Raw genomic sequence first — 17,240 nt, 5'->3', positions numbered from 1 at the left:
TGATTTCTAAATAATGACTGGTATGTGTTGGTTAAAAAATCATTGAATCTGGTATGTCTTTTATATATCTTTGAAACAATGTTTAGCAAAGGAGTTTAGGCAATTCTGTTATCCTAAATATAATATAACACAGGAGCAGTTTACATAACCCTGATATTCAAACGGAAAACCATAGCAAAGCGCATTACTCCGAAGGACTTCACCTCAGTCTTGCTATCTGAGAATCATGAGTAAAACTGAGCTTGTTCCTGTAATAAGCTTTGGTATCTGGCATCTCCTGGAAATCTTCAGGTATTTATACATTATAGGAACAGAGAACTAGAATTACTAAGGTTGGAGGAGGAAAGACAAAGAGGACTCCTAGCAAAGCCAAAAGACCAAGAAATGGGGAGCTGCTAACCAACACGCATAAAATTTCAGTTACGCGAGATGACTAAGCTCTGGAGATCTGGTGTGCAATATTATACCTCTAGATAATATTGCACACTTATAAAGGCAGATCTCATGTTAACATGTTCTTACTAGAATAGAAAAAAGAGGCTGGGAGTGGTGACTCATGCCTGTAATTCCAGCACTTTGGGTGGCTGAGGCGGGTGGATCACCTGAGGTTGGGAGTTCAAGACCAGCCTGACCAGCCTGATCAACGTGGAGAAACCCCGTCTCTACTAAAAATGCAAAATTAACCGGGCATGGTGGTGCACGCCTGTAATGCCAGCTACTCGGGAGGCTGAGGCAGGAGAATTGCTTGAACCTGGGAGGCAGAGGTTGCGGTGAGCCAAGATCGTGCCACTGCACTCCAGCCTGGGCAACAACAGCGAAACTCTGTCTCAAAAATCAAAGAAAGAAAGAAAGAGAAAGAGAGAGAGAGAGAGAGAGAGAGAGAAAGAAAGAAAGAAAGAAAGAAAGAAAGAAAGAAAGAAAGAAAGAACTAGACATCAGCAAGTAAAGACAGAATAATCACCAACTTGAAAATTATCACTGACAGAAAAATTAATCAGTTCCCATCATACTCAACCAATCAACTGCACTGGAACCAGGCGATACCTCAATTCTATTTGTAACACTCTCTGCACTTGGCCTTTATAATGTCATTAACATTTTTTTTTCTCTTTTTTCTCATTAGCTGCTTGCTCTCTGATTCCTTTGATGGATCTTTCTCATTTTGCCAATGCCTAAGTGCTTCTAATGTTAACGTGGCCAGGACTGTTCTGAGTCTACCCTCCCTCTCTGGGCTATGGCATGGAGGGCTATGTCTTCTGATACTGGGATATTCCAAATCCGACTGCCTCGCTTCAACTCCATAGCTACAGATCGGGCACATACATACAGCTTCCAGAGATCACTGTTACAAAAGACTGCGTGGTCTTCTCACTCTGCTATAGTTCTGCCGGCAGCAGCTGAAGAAACACTTTTTAAACTGTAAGTGAACGTGTGGCTGCTGTACTCAAAACGTTCTCTGGCTTCTGCTCTCAACTTGGCATACTGTTCGAAGCCCCCCGCCCAACCCCTGCTACCCTGCCACCCGGTGGCCTATGATGGCCACAACACTAGTCTTATCTCTTTCCCCATGTCCTTGTCTATTCCTGTCTAGCCACCATGGCCCCTTTCCTCTTCTTTATTTTTTATTTTTTATTTTTATTTGAGACCGAGTGTCACTCTGTTGCCCAGGCTGGAGTGCAGTGGCGCCAGCTCGGCTCACTGCAACCTCTGCCTCCTGGGGTCAAGCGATTCACCTGCCTCAGCCTCCTGAGTAGCTGGGATTACAGGCGCGTGCCACCACGTTACAGCTATTTTTGTTTTGTATTTTCAGTAGAGACGGGGTTTCACCATGTTAGCCAAGATGGTCTAGGTCTCCTGACCTCATGATCTGCCCGCCTCGGCCTCCCAAAGTGTTGAGATTAAAGATGTGAGCCACCGCGCCTGGCCCCTCCTCTTCCTTTAAAAACAATCCTACCCCTGCTTCTGCAATTACTACTCCACGTATCCTCTCTTGTCACAGGTCTCTGCTCAATGTCACCTTTGCCCCTGCAGACAGGCTTTGCTAGTTCACCCAGCATTTTGTTGCCATCAGTCTCTGTATCCACACCCTGCTTGATTTAATGTCATAACACATAGCACCACCTGATATGTTACGTTGTTACTCATTTAATTGTTTTGTTGCCTTTCTCTCCCTCTAGGCAGAAAGCTCCGTCTGAAATGAAGTTTTAGTTGGCCTAATGCTTACTCTGCAGTGATCTGAACGATGGTAGTTGGCACATACTCTAAAAACATTTGTAGGATGAATGAATGTACTAAACCCAATGCACCTCAAAGGGTCTGGAAGCATGATCTCATATTATAACATGCCACAACACTTAATTTTCAGAGTGGTGGTCTTAAATTCCCCACAAACTTTTATGCTTAGAACTCTGTTTAATAAAACAGAAAATGTTTCTCTATATATTCAAAAATGGCTTCTCTCTCAAATTTATAAGCAAAAAAAATTTTAGCAACAGAAAGGATAAACTAATTTTCTTGTAAATTCACTTAAGTGAAGTCCCCAATGATACTGGAGAAATGAATTATTATTTATTATCTCACCACTCAATTGTATACAAATTGGAAATTAAAATGAACAAATCCATCTTCATATAATATTTGTAAAATTGCTTATTTTTCTTAGTTATACTGCAAGCGCCTCTGGGAAATATGGCATGTGTGTATAAATAAGTTCCCCAGAAAGTTAAATGTAAAAGAATGAAAAGAACATAAAATTTGTTTTAAAAGTATCAATTCACAAAGCTATCATCTGAAGTAACAGGTTTCCTATTAATCGAAAACATCTACTTCTGTTTAGCTATAAGTGAGCACAGACCTACATCCTTGATTTTCCTACTTTCTGATATATTTGATTATAACCTTTTATAATTTTTGAGGTAAGTGTTGCCTTTAATTGGAGTAAACATTCCTTCTAATGTTCCCGTTGTATTAGAAATGTGCTAACATTCACTCATGTTCATTTCATTCATTTAAATATGCATCAACTGCCAAGCAAGCACTGAAGTGCAGCTGAAGGTGAAATTAACAATGCCCTGCCCTTGTAGAGCTTCTGTTTTTGTGGGAAGAAACATGCCAAGGAAAAAATGTAAATTTATAGTACGCTCTGGTAATTAACACTAAGAAGGAACATTAAATATAAAACAGTGGGCAGGGAGTTTGGGGTGAAGTGGAGAGGAAGAGAATTGCTATTTTATGCTGCCTTCTCAAGGAAAGCCTTGACAAAATGATCAGGTAGCATTTGAGCAGAAATATGAAGAAAATGAGGAAGAAAGCCACGTTAGAGATCTGCAGGATCATGCTAGGAGAAACTTTTTCCAGTCCATACCTGCTCAATCAGGCTAGCTCATACTTGATAATAATGCATGACACATTTTCTAAGAGTGAATATCCAATACACAGATATGGTTGCGTTGAATGTAATTAAACTAAGTTGATAACTGATTAAATGATCCAATAGCTAATTTAAATTTAGAATTTATATGTAGCATTTATAAAACCATAATATAGTTTAGAGTTATTACATTAAACAAATTGGCTCTGTAACTAATCATCTGAGTACCAAATTTTACATTTTTTACTAATTTAAAAAATCAAATAAAAATCAATTTTTAAAAATTTAAAAATTAAAGTAATAATTTGAAAAAATTATGTAATTATTCAGAATAACAATAATTAGAATTAAATTGAGATTAGTAAAGATCAGGGCAAATAAGCAATTTTTTTTAAAGGTGACTGCAAAATTATTATCAGAATGTAAAGCACCAGCAATCTCACATTCTTCCAAATTAAAACGTGATCTATAATCATATTATAAGCTAAAAAATACAACAATTACTATATTTTTTCCTGGAGGACATTAATCACTAATATTTATTGAGATCTTACACTGCATTTTGCTGTTTTCACTACTTCAGGCAGATTATGTGTGTGTGTGTGTGTGTGTGTGTGTGTGTGTATATATATAAAAAATTCTACTTTGCTACATTCCATTTGTATATATGCACACACATACATACAAATATATGGTGTATTCCTCCATAAGTGGCAGTAATAAATGAATCCACAAAAAGTAATTAAACATGAAGCAACAAAAGAGTAATACAAAATGGTTTAAAATTCAATGCTAAATAGAATCAAATCAAATACTAAAAGTCACATATAAATTAGAAATGTAGGGTTGTTGTCAGTTGAGTCACTCATTAGACCTGGTTCCATCACAAACATGTGGCCTTGAATATGTCAATGAACCCCTTTCCCACAGGTGACACACAAGTAATATGACGAAATTTAACTAAGTTTCTCTCAAGCTCTGAAAACCCCAAAATAGTGTTAACCACCAAGAGTTAGCAAACTATGGCCTGCAGGCCCAACGCAGCCCACAGATTGCTTTTGTAAGTAAAGTTTTATTGGAGCACAGTTACATATCATGCATTTATGTATTGTCTCTGATGGCTTTCACACAGCAGTAGAATATTGCAATGGATATCATATGGCCTACAAAACTAAACTATTTCCTCTCTGAGCTTTTACAGAGTAAGTTTCCGAACCTCTTATCCAGTATAACAAATATGAAGGAACTTAGGAATCAGAATGATTAATGATTAATTAGAGTGTCAGATGCCATATAAATAATGAATAGAATCTGAAGAAATTAGAGGCTACAGATAGGTAGAAAGAGGGTTAAGGAAATTTTAGAAAGAGGGAACACCTCAAGCAACATGAAAGAGCCCACAATGAATTTGAAATTTCCTGGAGATGGTTGTAGCAGCACTCCATGCAGGCACATATTGCCATACTGACTATTACAATATACTATCCATTTTTATTTCCAACTGTAATAATGGTTATTACTCATTATGCATTCTAAAAAGTCTGCTTTATTGTTGTGCTAAAACATGTATCTCAATCTCCTGCAGACATTAAATACTAGGAAATCAGGCAAATCCCTGGAGAAAGTTAGAATTTTTATATAATAGTAAAGGAGGGAAGGAGAGAGAGAAAAAGAGAACTAACATTTGAAATAATCCAGTATTGTGTTTTCCCATACTGGGATGTCTTCCAAAACTACAGCCATACACAGCGATGGCAAATATTTGGTCTCCAGTGTACTTCCCTTCCAGGGAATCTTGGACGAAAACTAGAAGAGCAGATGGGCCTTGAGTTTTATTTTCACACAATTTCAGTCAATCATGAAGGCAGACTAGCTATAAGAATTCTGTACTAACTCAAGCTGGAGCAGAGGAAATTATTGGCAAATAGACATGAAATAGCTGTTGCCCTTTACCTAAAAGATACGGTTGAGAGGTTTGGCTATTGGCAAGGGATACTGGCAGGAGTTTACAAGATTAAAGGACTTCAGAATATATGTAATTGACACAAGAGTATGGTTTTCAAATGCATCTCTGCTGAAATAGAATGTCTGAAAAATTTTCACATAACAATATATGTTTAAGCCATAACACTTCAAATAGATGTTTTATATGACCCATTTGGTAACATAAGCCTAATGGAGGAAAACAACTAAAAACAACAAATGACTCAAGAATGAGACAGTGCTAGCTGAACAGAAATTCTAGCAATAACATCCTCATTTTTATATTAGGAAAAATTCCATGGCAAAAGGCACATTCTGAGTTGAGCACATCGCTCTGTGGTCTTATGTATACATTCAACTTCTACCTTTTGAAGTTGGAGCTACTCTACCTCTATCTGCACATTTGCCCTGCATCATGTGTTATGACTATTCCTTTCCATCATCAGTAGCACAGCAGTTCCTCCAAGAGGTCTTTTATCTACCCCCTGATGTCCATTTCAGGGTCACCAGTTAATGCAATAACTAGTGACGGTCAGCAATGTGGGAGGGCACACAACATTGGGACACTCAGGAGCAGAAGGCAAGGTGCAGTCCTGGAGCACTGAGATGGGACACCAGACCCTGAAATGGACGTCAGGGAGAAGACAAAAGACCTCTTGAGGAACTGCTGTGCTACTTGGGAAGCCATAGAAGAGCTTGTCATTCAGCTTGTAATTCAAGATCGTTTTAGTCATAAGGAACAAGGCAGGATGGGAAGCAGAAGGCAAGTTTGTTTGGAGGTTTGGCCAGAGCTTCTTAAATTACTCCTGATGTCTGCAAGCCAAATTTTGTCTAAATGTAATTTATATTTTACATTTTCTAACTTTCACATATCACATTTTTCTTTAATAACATGGAAAGTACAGGAAACAGAATATGATATTCTCTTCCGATTTTTATAATAATTTTTAGACTTAGTTGAGGGTCAAGTTTTTTAAAATTAATTTTGTATAATTAATATTTTTTGGTGAAAGGCGTGACTTTCACAGGTAGCAGCACACTCCTTAGAGTCAAAATACTTAGATTTTATTCCTAGCAACATAAATTCGGGCAACTTTTTTAATCCTATCAGTTTAACCCACAGTTTCCTTAGTTTTTCCATTATTTCAAAGTCTTTTTCCTGTTTTGACCCAGTTGTTCTAGATTTTTAAATCATAACAATATAAAATAAATGGTTAAACATTCAGAGTTATAGAAGTACACTATAAAAATGTATGCTCTTCTTAGGGCAAAGAACCCATTGACTGCTACTCAATCTCTCTTATATATCTTCACCTATAACATATTTTCCTCCCATTTTTATGGTTCATACATTGCTTTTGTATATCTCTTTCTCCAGCTTCCCTAGACTACTCTTTGCTATTGAAAATCAGATACATCTTTCTCTTGCTCCTGTAGAATTTCATATGATGCAGTTAAAGAAAGAACCCTAATAATCCATAGAAGTCATCGCTATTACTAGTCTAATAATCCATAGAAGTCATCGCTATTACTAGTCTTCATAGTACATATACACAGATGCAACATTTAACATAACAGGTATTTAGATATGCACGCAAATAAACAAACAAAAAACAGTTACAATCTGGTCTTTAACATACTTTTTCACTTACTGATCTATCATAGAAATTCCCATACAAATATAGCCGCATTTTATGTATTTCATTTTATATTAGAGATCTTTTATTATTTATATTAGGCTCTGCGTGGCAGAGGTAACTAACTTTGCACAGAAAATACTGAAGGGCTAGGTCATTGCTAAAACAGGTCATATAATTGCATTGAGAATTAATTATTTTCTCATAGAGTCTGTAAATAAGTTCACAAAAGAACTTATCAAAGAGAAGGACCATGAAGAGAAGTACAATTAGTTTGTCATCAAATGCTAATTTAGGAAAAAGCTAAAGATAACAGAATTGGAATGAAATCAACTGACACACAGCGAAAATTCCTAAGTGAATAAAATAAATTCATCTGCCTTCCTTTTTTCTTTTTACTATATCCCTCTTGTTTCCTACTAGATGGAAGTGACCCCATTTAATCTTTTATTTCATTTTCCATTTAATGAGACAAAGCCCAGTGTGCTACCATAGGCATTATAGTGGTGAGCATGAATGAGGCAGCCTTCCCACCTCCCATCTCCTTCCAATCTGGACCATGATGAATATACAGATGGCAGAGATCATTAAACCACAATCAACAAATCAATTGATAGTAATAGCAATCATTTATTGAACATTTATGTGATAGGCAAGTAAGTATTTTGAGTGGGTCATCTCATTGAGTTATCACAGTAACCCACTGAGATGTGTAGTATTACCATTTTATAGATGAGGAGCATTCAGATCTCACAGCTAAAGGATATTAAAGTCAGGACAAAGGCCAAACTCTACCTGATTCTAAGGCCTGTGCTTTTGAAGTCTAGTTTTCTGGGACAAATGGTTTCTATAGTGACTTCAGGTAAAATCATATATGTTGCACTGGGCTACACAGACCTAATAATATTGAAATTGTCAAATTGTTCTCACCACCTCTCATTTTGATTCTAAGAATTTACATAAAATGTTACCCTATATAATAATATTGCAGCAATTTCAATATTTTGTGTGCCAAATCAGACCCACATCTTTTAACTGAAAGAGGTTTCTAGAGTTTTAAATAGATGTTCTCAGAGAAACCCATATATAATCAGCCATTTAATGGATATGCCTACATTGAATAGCCTCAGCAAAATACATCAACTTTATTTCATTTATTCATTCAATAAATATTTATTGGGCTCTTATTTCCTGCTTCAATCTTTATCTCCTTACAATCCATTTCCTTCACAGTTGCCAGATGGAATTTTTAAAACTGGGCATCAGATTTTGCCATGCCCCGGAGACTTCCTGATGGCTTCGCCTCTTATTTAGTATAAAATCCAAGCTCCACTGGGCCCGAGATGGTCTGGCCCTGAAGATATCTCTGGTGCTATTTTATTTCACTCCTTCTCTGGGTCACTAAGCTCTAGATTCACTCTCCTCTCTCTTTCAGACACACCAGGCACACCCTTGCTCAAAGGCCTTTCCATCCTCTCTGCTTTCCAGCTAAAATTCTCTCTACCAGGTCTAAAAGAGCCGTTTCCTTTCCACTCTGATTCTGACGCAAATACCACCTTCACTTTTTCTGACCAGTTCATCGAAATTAACCAGCTCAATTTCTGTCTTCATTGAGACATTGCCTGCTATTCTATCACACTGTCTTGTTTTGTTTCACAGCACCCACCACAATCTGAAATTATCTGGTTTGTTTTTAATTTGTTTATTACTTTTCTTGTTGAATGGACTGTAAATACCATAAGAGGAAGGCAGGTGCCTGACTTGTCCACTGTGTATTCCCAGAGCCTCAAAATCTGTCATGCCGCACAGCACAACCTTGCAGAGAGCTGTTGACTCAGTGAATTACTGACAATGATAAGAAATAAATCCATCTAAAAACAAGCAAGGCAAAGTGGTTCCTAGTTTTGACTATTGAGATGCATTTTGTATTTTCCATTTTAAAATCTGCATTGCAAAAGAGAAATGGCTTCATCCCACGATCTTACACATAGAGCTACTTCACTGTATCCCACATAAGAAATATCGTCTCTGATCTTCAACAACTTAAAATGACTTGTAATTTGGAACCCCTGAATTCTATAGAGGGTTTGTCTAACTTATCAGTACAGTACATGAGTCCAGAACTTTTTAAATATCTTGGCTCCAGCAAATGAGTTTTTTGAGACTTGAAACTATTGACTATTGTCAGTTAGCTCTTTTACATCTACTTTTAGTCTTAAAAAGAACATAAGACTTTGGTGTTCCTAATATAATATTTTCATTCTGTATCACTGAAAATCTATTGTGATCAATATTGGTTTATATGCTGATTTATTTGCCGATGGTCCTCTCTCGAGGAAGGGAACTTCTTTTCTTTCCCAATATGCAGAATGTAGAGCACACCATAGGAACTCTTCACATATTTTGAAAAATATTGAACACAATCAATGCAATTTTAATAGCTTATGGCAATGAATAAATTCAATATTTTTAATCTTAAAAATTAGTTCAGGCCGGGCGCGGTGGCTCACGCTTGTAATCCCGGCACTTTGGGAGGCCGAGGTGGGCGGATCATGAGGTCAGGAGATCGAGGCCATCCTGGCTAACATGGTGAAACCCCGTCTCTACTAAAAATACAAAAAATTAGCCGGGCGTGGTGGCGGGCGCCTGTAGTCCCAGCTACTCGGGCGGCTGAGGCAGGAGAATGGCGTGAACCCGGGAGGGGGAGCTTGCAGTGAGCCGAGATTGCCCACTGCACTCCAGCCTGGGTGACAGAGCGAACTCCGTCTCAAAAAAAAAAAAAAAAAAATTAGTTCAGATTTCTTTCATTTTCTTTTTTGGTTTGTCTAATAGCTATGTTTAAAAATAATAATGAAATGAAAGTAGTATAGCTAGAAAATCAGTAGTGTTTGGAGGAACCTTGGTTGTAAATCACATAAAAAGTTGTCTGGTCTGCATGTACCAAGGGCAAATTACTTCGAGACGTAGTTCAAATTTTGCTGGACATTTAACAGCTGCAGCATATTTCCGACAGATGGTATAACAGATGAATCAGTTTCAAATTATCTACTGAACTGTAATATACTAGAAATGAAATAGATTTGTGAGGCTTTTTTTTTTAAAATTAAGCTTTTGTCCCCTCGAAGTTGATCTTCTAATTTAAAAGAAAAAAGAACTCTACAACACAAAATAATAAAAAACAATTTTTACCTTTGCTGTAATCTGGAAAACAAATTGAAGTTTTAATTTCATAACTTCATGTAACAAAAGGAAATAGTATTCAATAACTGAATCACCACCCAGGAGCTAGGCAGAGGTTTTAATCTCTAACACAGTGATAACAGTAGACTTTTTTTAACTCAAATTCTACAGTCTCATAAGAAGGTCGAGCTACCTAGAACTTTTAATAAACCAATAATCTGAAGACTGTCGAGGTCAATTGCAATATGACTAAATGAACTTGAGTACTCTTAAAGCTTTGATTGACAATCTTCCTTAGAGCAGGGCTCATTTGAATTGTAATTTATTGGTCCACTGGTAAATGTTGCAATTTTTGACTCTCTGGTTTCATTAACTGGTTAACTGAAAGTTAGTATTTAACAATAAGCAATGTACTTACTGACAACCAAGTCTATTTCCTAGACTACTTAACCCAATTAGCTTTAAATAACTAAGTGCTGTAGGTAAGCATCTTCCCAGTGTACTTGGCTTAAGTAACTTCAGATTAGGCCATGCATTCAAGAGGTACAGAGTGAACAATGGAGCACTATAGAGCCAGTAAGGGTGAAGCAGTAGAAAAATCCTTCATCAATTGACAAATGTTTATGGCATGATAGGCTAAAAAAGTAGTCTATAAAACAGTATGTATAATATGATCTTCATTTTATGAAATAGATATTTATAGGTAAAGAAATGACTGAAAGAATATATAAACCAAAATGTCAATCATGGTACTGTATTGATTGCTAGGTAATTGTTGACTTTCATTTTCTTCTATTTTCTACAGCTTGGAAATGTTCTTCAATTAACATATATTGATTTTATAACGTTTGAAAAATAAATAGTATTAACTACCCAGTGATGCTGAGTGCAAAGATAATATGCATTTACTTCAGTGATGATTTATAGAGTGCCTACAGTTGGGGGAAAACAGTGAACAACCTAGAGTTTTATATTATAGTAAATAATAAAAAAATGCACAGTATTTCAGATGGTGTTAATTATAGGGAAAATAGGGCATGACAGGAAGATGAGGCATATGGGGGAATGGATAAATATCCTTGAAATTAGAGGTTTTAGAAGGCCTTATTGATAAGGTATCATTTTTAGCAGAACTTAATGGAAAAGAGAGAAAAAGCCATGGGGTTATCTGGTATCTGTGGAGTGGTAATTCTAGCACAACAAATTCAAGTCAAAAGGCTCAGGAGCAGAAACAAGGTGGGTATGTTCAAGGGTCCTAGGAGGCCAGTGAGGATGGAGCAGAAGCATGAGGTAAACACAAAGGAAAGTGGCCAGAGAGACTGCAGAAGACTGGGATGGAAGCCAACTTTGCTGGGCTTTGTAGGGGATTTATGTGGTTTAGCTGTGTCCCCACCCAAATCGCAACTGAATTATAGCTCCCATAATTTCTACATGTCATGGGAGGGACCCAGTTGGAGGTAACTGAATCATGCAGGCAGGTCTTTCCTGTGCTGTTCTCATGATAGTAAATAAGTCTCAAGAAATCTGCAGGTTTTATAAACGGGAGTTCCCCTGTACACGCTACCTTGCCTGCCACCATGTAAGACATGACTTTGCTCCCCCCTCTGCCTTCCACCATGATTATGAGGCCTCCCCAGCCATGTGGAACTGTGAGTCCATTAAACCTTTTTGCTTTATGAATTACCCAGGCACAGGTATGTCTCTATTAGAAGTGTGAGAACAGACTACTACAGGGATTCTCTTTTTGTTTGTTTTTTGTTTTCCCTAGATGGAGTCTTGTTCTGTCACTCAGGCTGGAGTGCAGTGGTACGATCTCAGCTCACTGCAACCTCTGCTTCCTGGGTTCAAGCAATTCTCCTGCCTCAGCCTCCCAAGTAGCTGGGATTACAGTCATGTGCCACCACGTCAGGCTAATTTTTGTATCCTTAGTAGAGACAGGGTTTCACCATGTTGGCCAGGCTGGTCTCGAACCCTTGACCTCGTGATCCTCCTGCCTCAGGCTCCCAAAGTGCTGGGATTACAGGTGTGAGCCACCACGCTCGGCCAGGGATTCTTAGGAATTGGACTTCAATAACATTCAAAGAATGGAAGCCCACAACAAGAGAAAATGTGATATTTTGCCAAGTTTGTTGTAATGAAAGTGGAAGTTTAATGTAAACTGTGTTATTTTCTATCTAGACATGATTCTATTAAAATTTCTATATAAGGGCTGTCACAACAGGTTTTAATTCTAAGTAATCCAAATCAACTTTTTGTCTCTAATGAACAAGGAAAATAAGTTGGAGAATATTTAGTCCCCTGGGTATAAATTTATCTTAAAAAATGTAAGGATCTATATTAAAATAATATTCATTTATTTTAATTTCTATTAATCTGGCATTAATTTATTTAACCATATCTTTCTTCAATATATTTAGATTTTGAGTCACATACTATACTTTGAAGTGGCGACTTGAAAGATATTCCCCTTTGTCTCCCAGTAATCTGAATTCATTTCTCCTCATGTCTTCAATAACACGGAGGACCTACTATTGAATAAAGAAGTTGTATCCCCTTCTAGAAGGCTTGTCTTCTAGAGAAAAATAAATTTCCCAGTTAGCTATAAGCAATGGAATAATCGCAATTGAAAGGAGTGAATAAAGGGAGGAGGCAAGGTAAGTTCTACCTGAGGGGGTAAGGACAGTTTTAATATTTTAAAAAAGAATGATATGATAAGAACAATTTCACTACGTATAAAATGACAGAGAAGAGCACGCCAGGCAACAGAGTCAATATCACAATAAAGTGTAAATACGGGAATGTACAGCATTTTCAAGAAGGAATGAGAGAAAAACAAGCAGAAACTTAAAAGCAACAACAACAACAAAACAAACACACTTGTTCGCGCTGCCTAAAGTGCTCTTCTTCAAATTTTCTCTTGGATAAATGATCACGTCCTACATCAAATCTCAGGAGGTGAGTGCTTCCATGCATTCACCACTAAGTTTAGTCTGCTTCCCTCTCTTTTCAGTGAACACACTTTCCTCCCTTCCTTCCTGTCTGCCTGCCTGCCAGCAATTATGACAATTAGTAATTCTGCATTCATCTGTGTATTAACTTGTTTACTATCTGACTCTGCTATGAGTTATTAACCCTATTAGGGTGGACCTAAGGGTTGTGTGTTTGCTTCTGTATTCTTGGCATATGGGACAATGACCGGTGCCCAGAATGAATGCACAGTGGATGTATGGAAGGTGGCGCTCACTGAATCTACAGAACAGATGAACAAAAAGGAATGCTGAGGGCAAACTGAATAATCTTATTCATTTGATCCTGTTTGGCATACTCTCATTTTTCTATCAACAAATCTGCATTGGATACCTATTATGTTTGAATCTAGGTATTTTTGATTTGAGACTTCACAGGTTAGTAAATGTCACGCAGTAAATGTGAATTATATTCTGTAGGCCTTGAGAAACCACTGAAACGGCTCCTTCATTGGGGGTAGTTATATGATATGGCTATATCTACATTTTAGAAGAAACAAAACATTGATATCTGGGTGGTACAGCCATTATTGGAGGAATGTTCTAGAAACTTGGACACTATTATACACCAGTGTAAATTAGAAGTCTCCAGGTGTACTGGCTTACACCTGTAATCACAGAACTTTGGGAGGACAAGTCAGGCAGATAGCTTGAGCTCAGGAGTTTGAGACCAGCCTGGGAAACATGGTGAAAACCCATCTCTACAAAAAATACAAAAATTAGCCAGGCATGATGGTGTGTGCCTGTAGTGCCAGCTACTTAGGAGGCTAAAGTGGGAGGATGGCTTGAACCCAGGAGGCAGAGGTTGTAATGAGTCGAGATTATGCCACTGCATTCCAGCTTGGGCAACAGAGCCAGACCCTGTCTCAAAAAAAAAAAAAAAAAAGGTAAATTAGAAGTGATACAGAGGTGAATGAAGGCAGTGGCAATGGAATGACAAGAAAAGAAAGTGGTGAAAGATATTTTGGAAGGTGACTGAATTTATTTTTCAACCAGATGTGAGAAGTAATAGGAAAAATGACAAAAATTACTGATATATTATGTAGGTGACTGAACAGTATGTGTAGTCATTCACTGAGCAATGGCCATAAAATATGGACTTGGGCTCATTTACCTTATTTGTTAAAATAGGAGATTTGACTCATTTAAGAACATATGCCAAGATTGTATCTTCACATCTAATTGAACTCATGTTTTTGACTAAAATTACCAGTCATAGATTCTGTAACTCATTGGTTAAAGCAATAAAGTTTGCTTAACTAGAAAACAGAAAGCAAGGGCTACAGCACTTGTAAAAGCTCCCTGAGATGTTTAAGATACTCACTGGCCTTCTTTGAGGCAAAAGTACTGAAGGTTTATTTTTATATATTAAATTACTAAGCTTCATTTCTCTTGCTGTGATACTTTGCTGTTGAATAAGATTTTTCCAGCAAATATGGCTTTATTAATTGGTGTTATGGTAAGTGCGAACCTTTTTCCATAAGGGGTAACCTGGAAAAGAAAGACAGCTATGCACTAATGCCCATCCATTTATAACTTCTGAGGGACCTTGCTCTCACACCCTACCCTCTCCCCCTTTTTTTTTGACAGAGTCTTACTGTGTTGCCAGGATGGAGTGCTGTGGTGTGATCTCAGCTCACTGCAACCTCCAACTCCCAGGTTCAAGCTATTCTCCTGCCTCGGCCTCCTGAGTAGCTGGGATTACAGGCATGTACCACTACACCTAGCTAATTTTTTTTGTATTTTTAGTAGAGATGGGGTTTCACCATGTTGGTCAGGATGGTCTTGATCTCTGATCTGGCAATCTGCCCATCTCAGCCTCCCAAAGTGTTGGGATTACAGGCGTGAGCCACCGTGCCCGGCCTCAGCATTTTTTAAAAAATATAATCTGTTCATCCTCCCCTTTCTAATGTCTCTGTCTTTAAGCACACACATTTCCCTTATTTTAAGAAGAAATACTTTTTAGGTCACTGCTGACCCTTTGTCTCAGTGTCAAGTCCAAGAGTTCTGTATTTCACCAGTAAAGAAATGTTCTGGGCATCTGGGGGTAATCTAAACATAAAAATGTGTTGCATTGATTTCTAGGATGTATTATATTCCAGAGAAAGTTGCTTGCCTCGACATATAGTATTGATAATGTTTAATTTCTAAATAAAATTGTTTTCAGAAGGATTTTATGAAAAATAAAAAACTATACCAATCCAAAAGAAAACAAAAACAAAGTAAGTCATTTCAACACATATATTTGGGTGTGCACTCATTTTAGATGGAACTGAAGGCAGAAAATTGATTGGATCATTTTTGCCATCATCTCCAGTGATGAGTAGCAAACTGATAGTGCTTGTCAGTAGGAGGTTTTTGAAATAAGCAAGTTGAAGCTTAACTCTGGTCTTAAAAAGGCAAGGAAAGGAGAGATTCAAGTTCCGAAAGTTCTAATCAGGAAAGAAGAATCAGAAAGGAAGTCAGGTGTAGGCAGTGATATGATTTGGCTGTGTCTCCACCCAAATCTCATTTTGAATTTTAACTCTCACAATTTCCACTTGTTGTGGGAGGGACCCTGTGGAAAGTAGTTGAATCAGGGAGTGGGTCTTTCCCGTGTTATTCTTTTGATCATGAATAACTATCACAAGATCTGATGGTTTTATAAAGGAGAGTTTCCCTGCACAAGCTCTCTTCTCTTGCCTGCCACCATGTGAGATGTGACTTTCACCTTCTGCCATGATTGCAAAGCCTCTCCAGCCACGTGGAACTGTGAGTCCATTAAAGTTCTGACTTTTGTAAATTGCCCAGTCTCTGGTATGTCTTTATCAGCAGCATGAAAATGACCAATACAGCAGCAAATGGCAAACAGAGACCAGCACTCAGGAGATCAAAGCCTCACCAAGACAGTTGAGCACCACACCTGGAATAACCTCTTCCATGTTTTATGTTCACACAGCCAGGAGTGCACAAGAAGAGAAGCACTACAATCTAGAGATTTTCATGGTTTAGGGGAGATCTTACATCTTTTGTGTACAGGAGAAAAGGAAAACAGAAACAAGCAAAGGTACAGAAATGAAACTAATCAGAGGCTACAAAAAGTCAGTTTGATTAATATGCCAGGTGGGTTTTGGGAAGTGTTAAGAACAAGTGATTGAAAGTGTGCTGATCCTTGAAAGCTAAGCAGAGAATTTGGGATCTCATCTAGAAAGGAATTGGGAACAATTAAAGATTTCTGAATGGAGATATTACAGAATGAAGTGCAAGCAACGTCATTAAAAAAATAAACACTGTTTGGTTTTTTAGCTTTCTCAGAGAGGAGATTCCCAGAGAATGAATTCCAGATGGGAAAACAAAATGCATCGGGAGAAAACAATGTAATCAGAAATAAATAGGAAACGGAGACGGCCCAGTCCACTGAATTCTGTATTGCTAAAGTTCATACAGCTACCAAGAGATGAGAAAAGTTGCTGGTTTTACATTTTGAAATAAGAAATAGGGCCATAGCAGTGAAAAATAGATGAGATATGTATATTCATGACCATAATAATGAAGAGATGGCTGCAATCTCATAGAAACCACTCTATTATTTTCCCAACACCTACACTTTTACTGAAGCTGGCCTCTGAACCTGAATTTAGAAAACTTTAGTCTAATTTCCATTTAGTTGTCAACTCTGTTGATCAAGTGACATACTCTTGTGGAATCTCAGTTTCTCCATTTGTAAAGCAGGAGAAATGAACATCATCCTTGTATATCTTTTATAGCCGACATTTCTGGATTCTGTATTGTCATGAAATGTTTGTGAGAGAACAGAATTTAAAAAGTGAGCTTATTCCTTACTATCAAAAAAGTGCTTACTTACTTATCACTTGCTTATGTAAAGAAATTAAACTTATTTGAGGAACATTATAAAACAGACCCCTAAATGCTGATATGGATTCACAGCAGAACAATGAAAAATAATTCTTTTTGCTCCTTTACCTTTTTCTAGGTTTCAAGCAGTTACTGTGATGTAGATAAATCATCAAAGTAATAGATAATGACACTGCATTCCTTTGTCAA

The 17,240-nt window shown here is 37.5% G+C and overlaps 1 protein-coding gene across 2 annotated transcripts in view; it reads right to left on the bottom strand.

Annotated features, from left to right (window-relative positions):
• CNTNAP2 (contactin associated protein like 2) overlaps positions 1–17,240 on the bottom strand; it is a 2,305,108-nt gene that overhangs the window by 1,637,233 nt on the left and 650,635 nt on the right. The gene's annotated exons all lie outside the window — the stretch shown is intronic.

This window comes from Nomascus leucogenys, chromosome 13, assembly GCF_006542625.1.
Source record: "Nomascus leucogenys isolate Asia chromosome 13, Asia_NLE_v1, whole genome shotgun sequence".
In the NCBI taxonomy this organism is placed as follows: domain Eukaryota; kingdom Metazoa; phylum Chordata; class Mammalia; order Primates; family Hylobatidae; genus Nomascus; species Nomascus leucogenys.
Note: the sequence above shows the minus strand (reverse complement) of the source record. Positions and strands in the feature narration are given on the sequence as shown.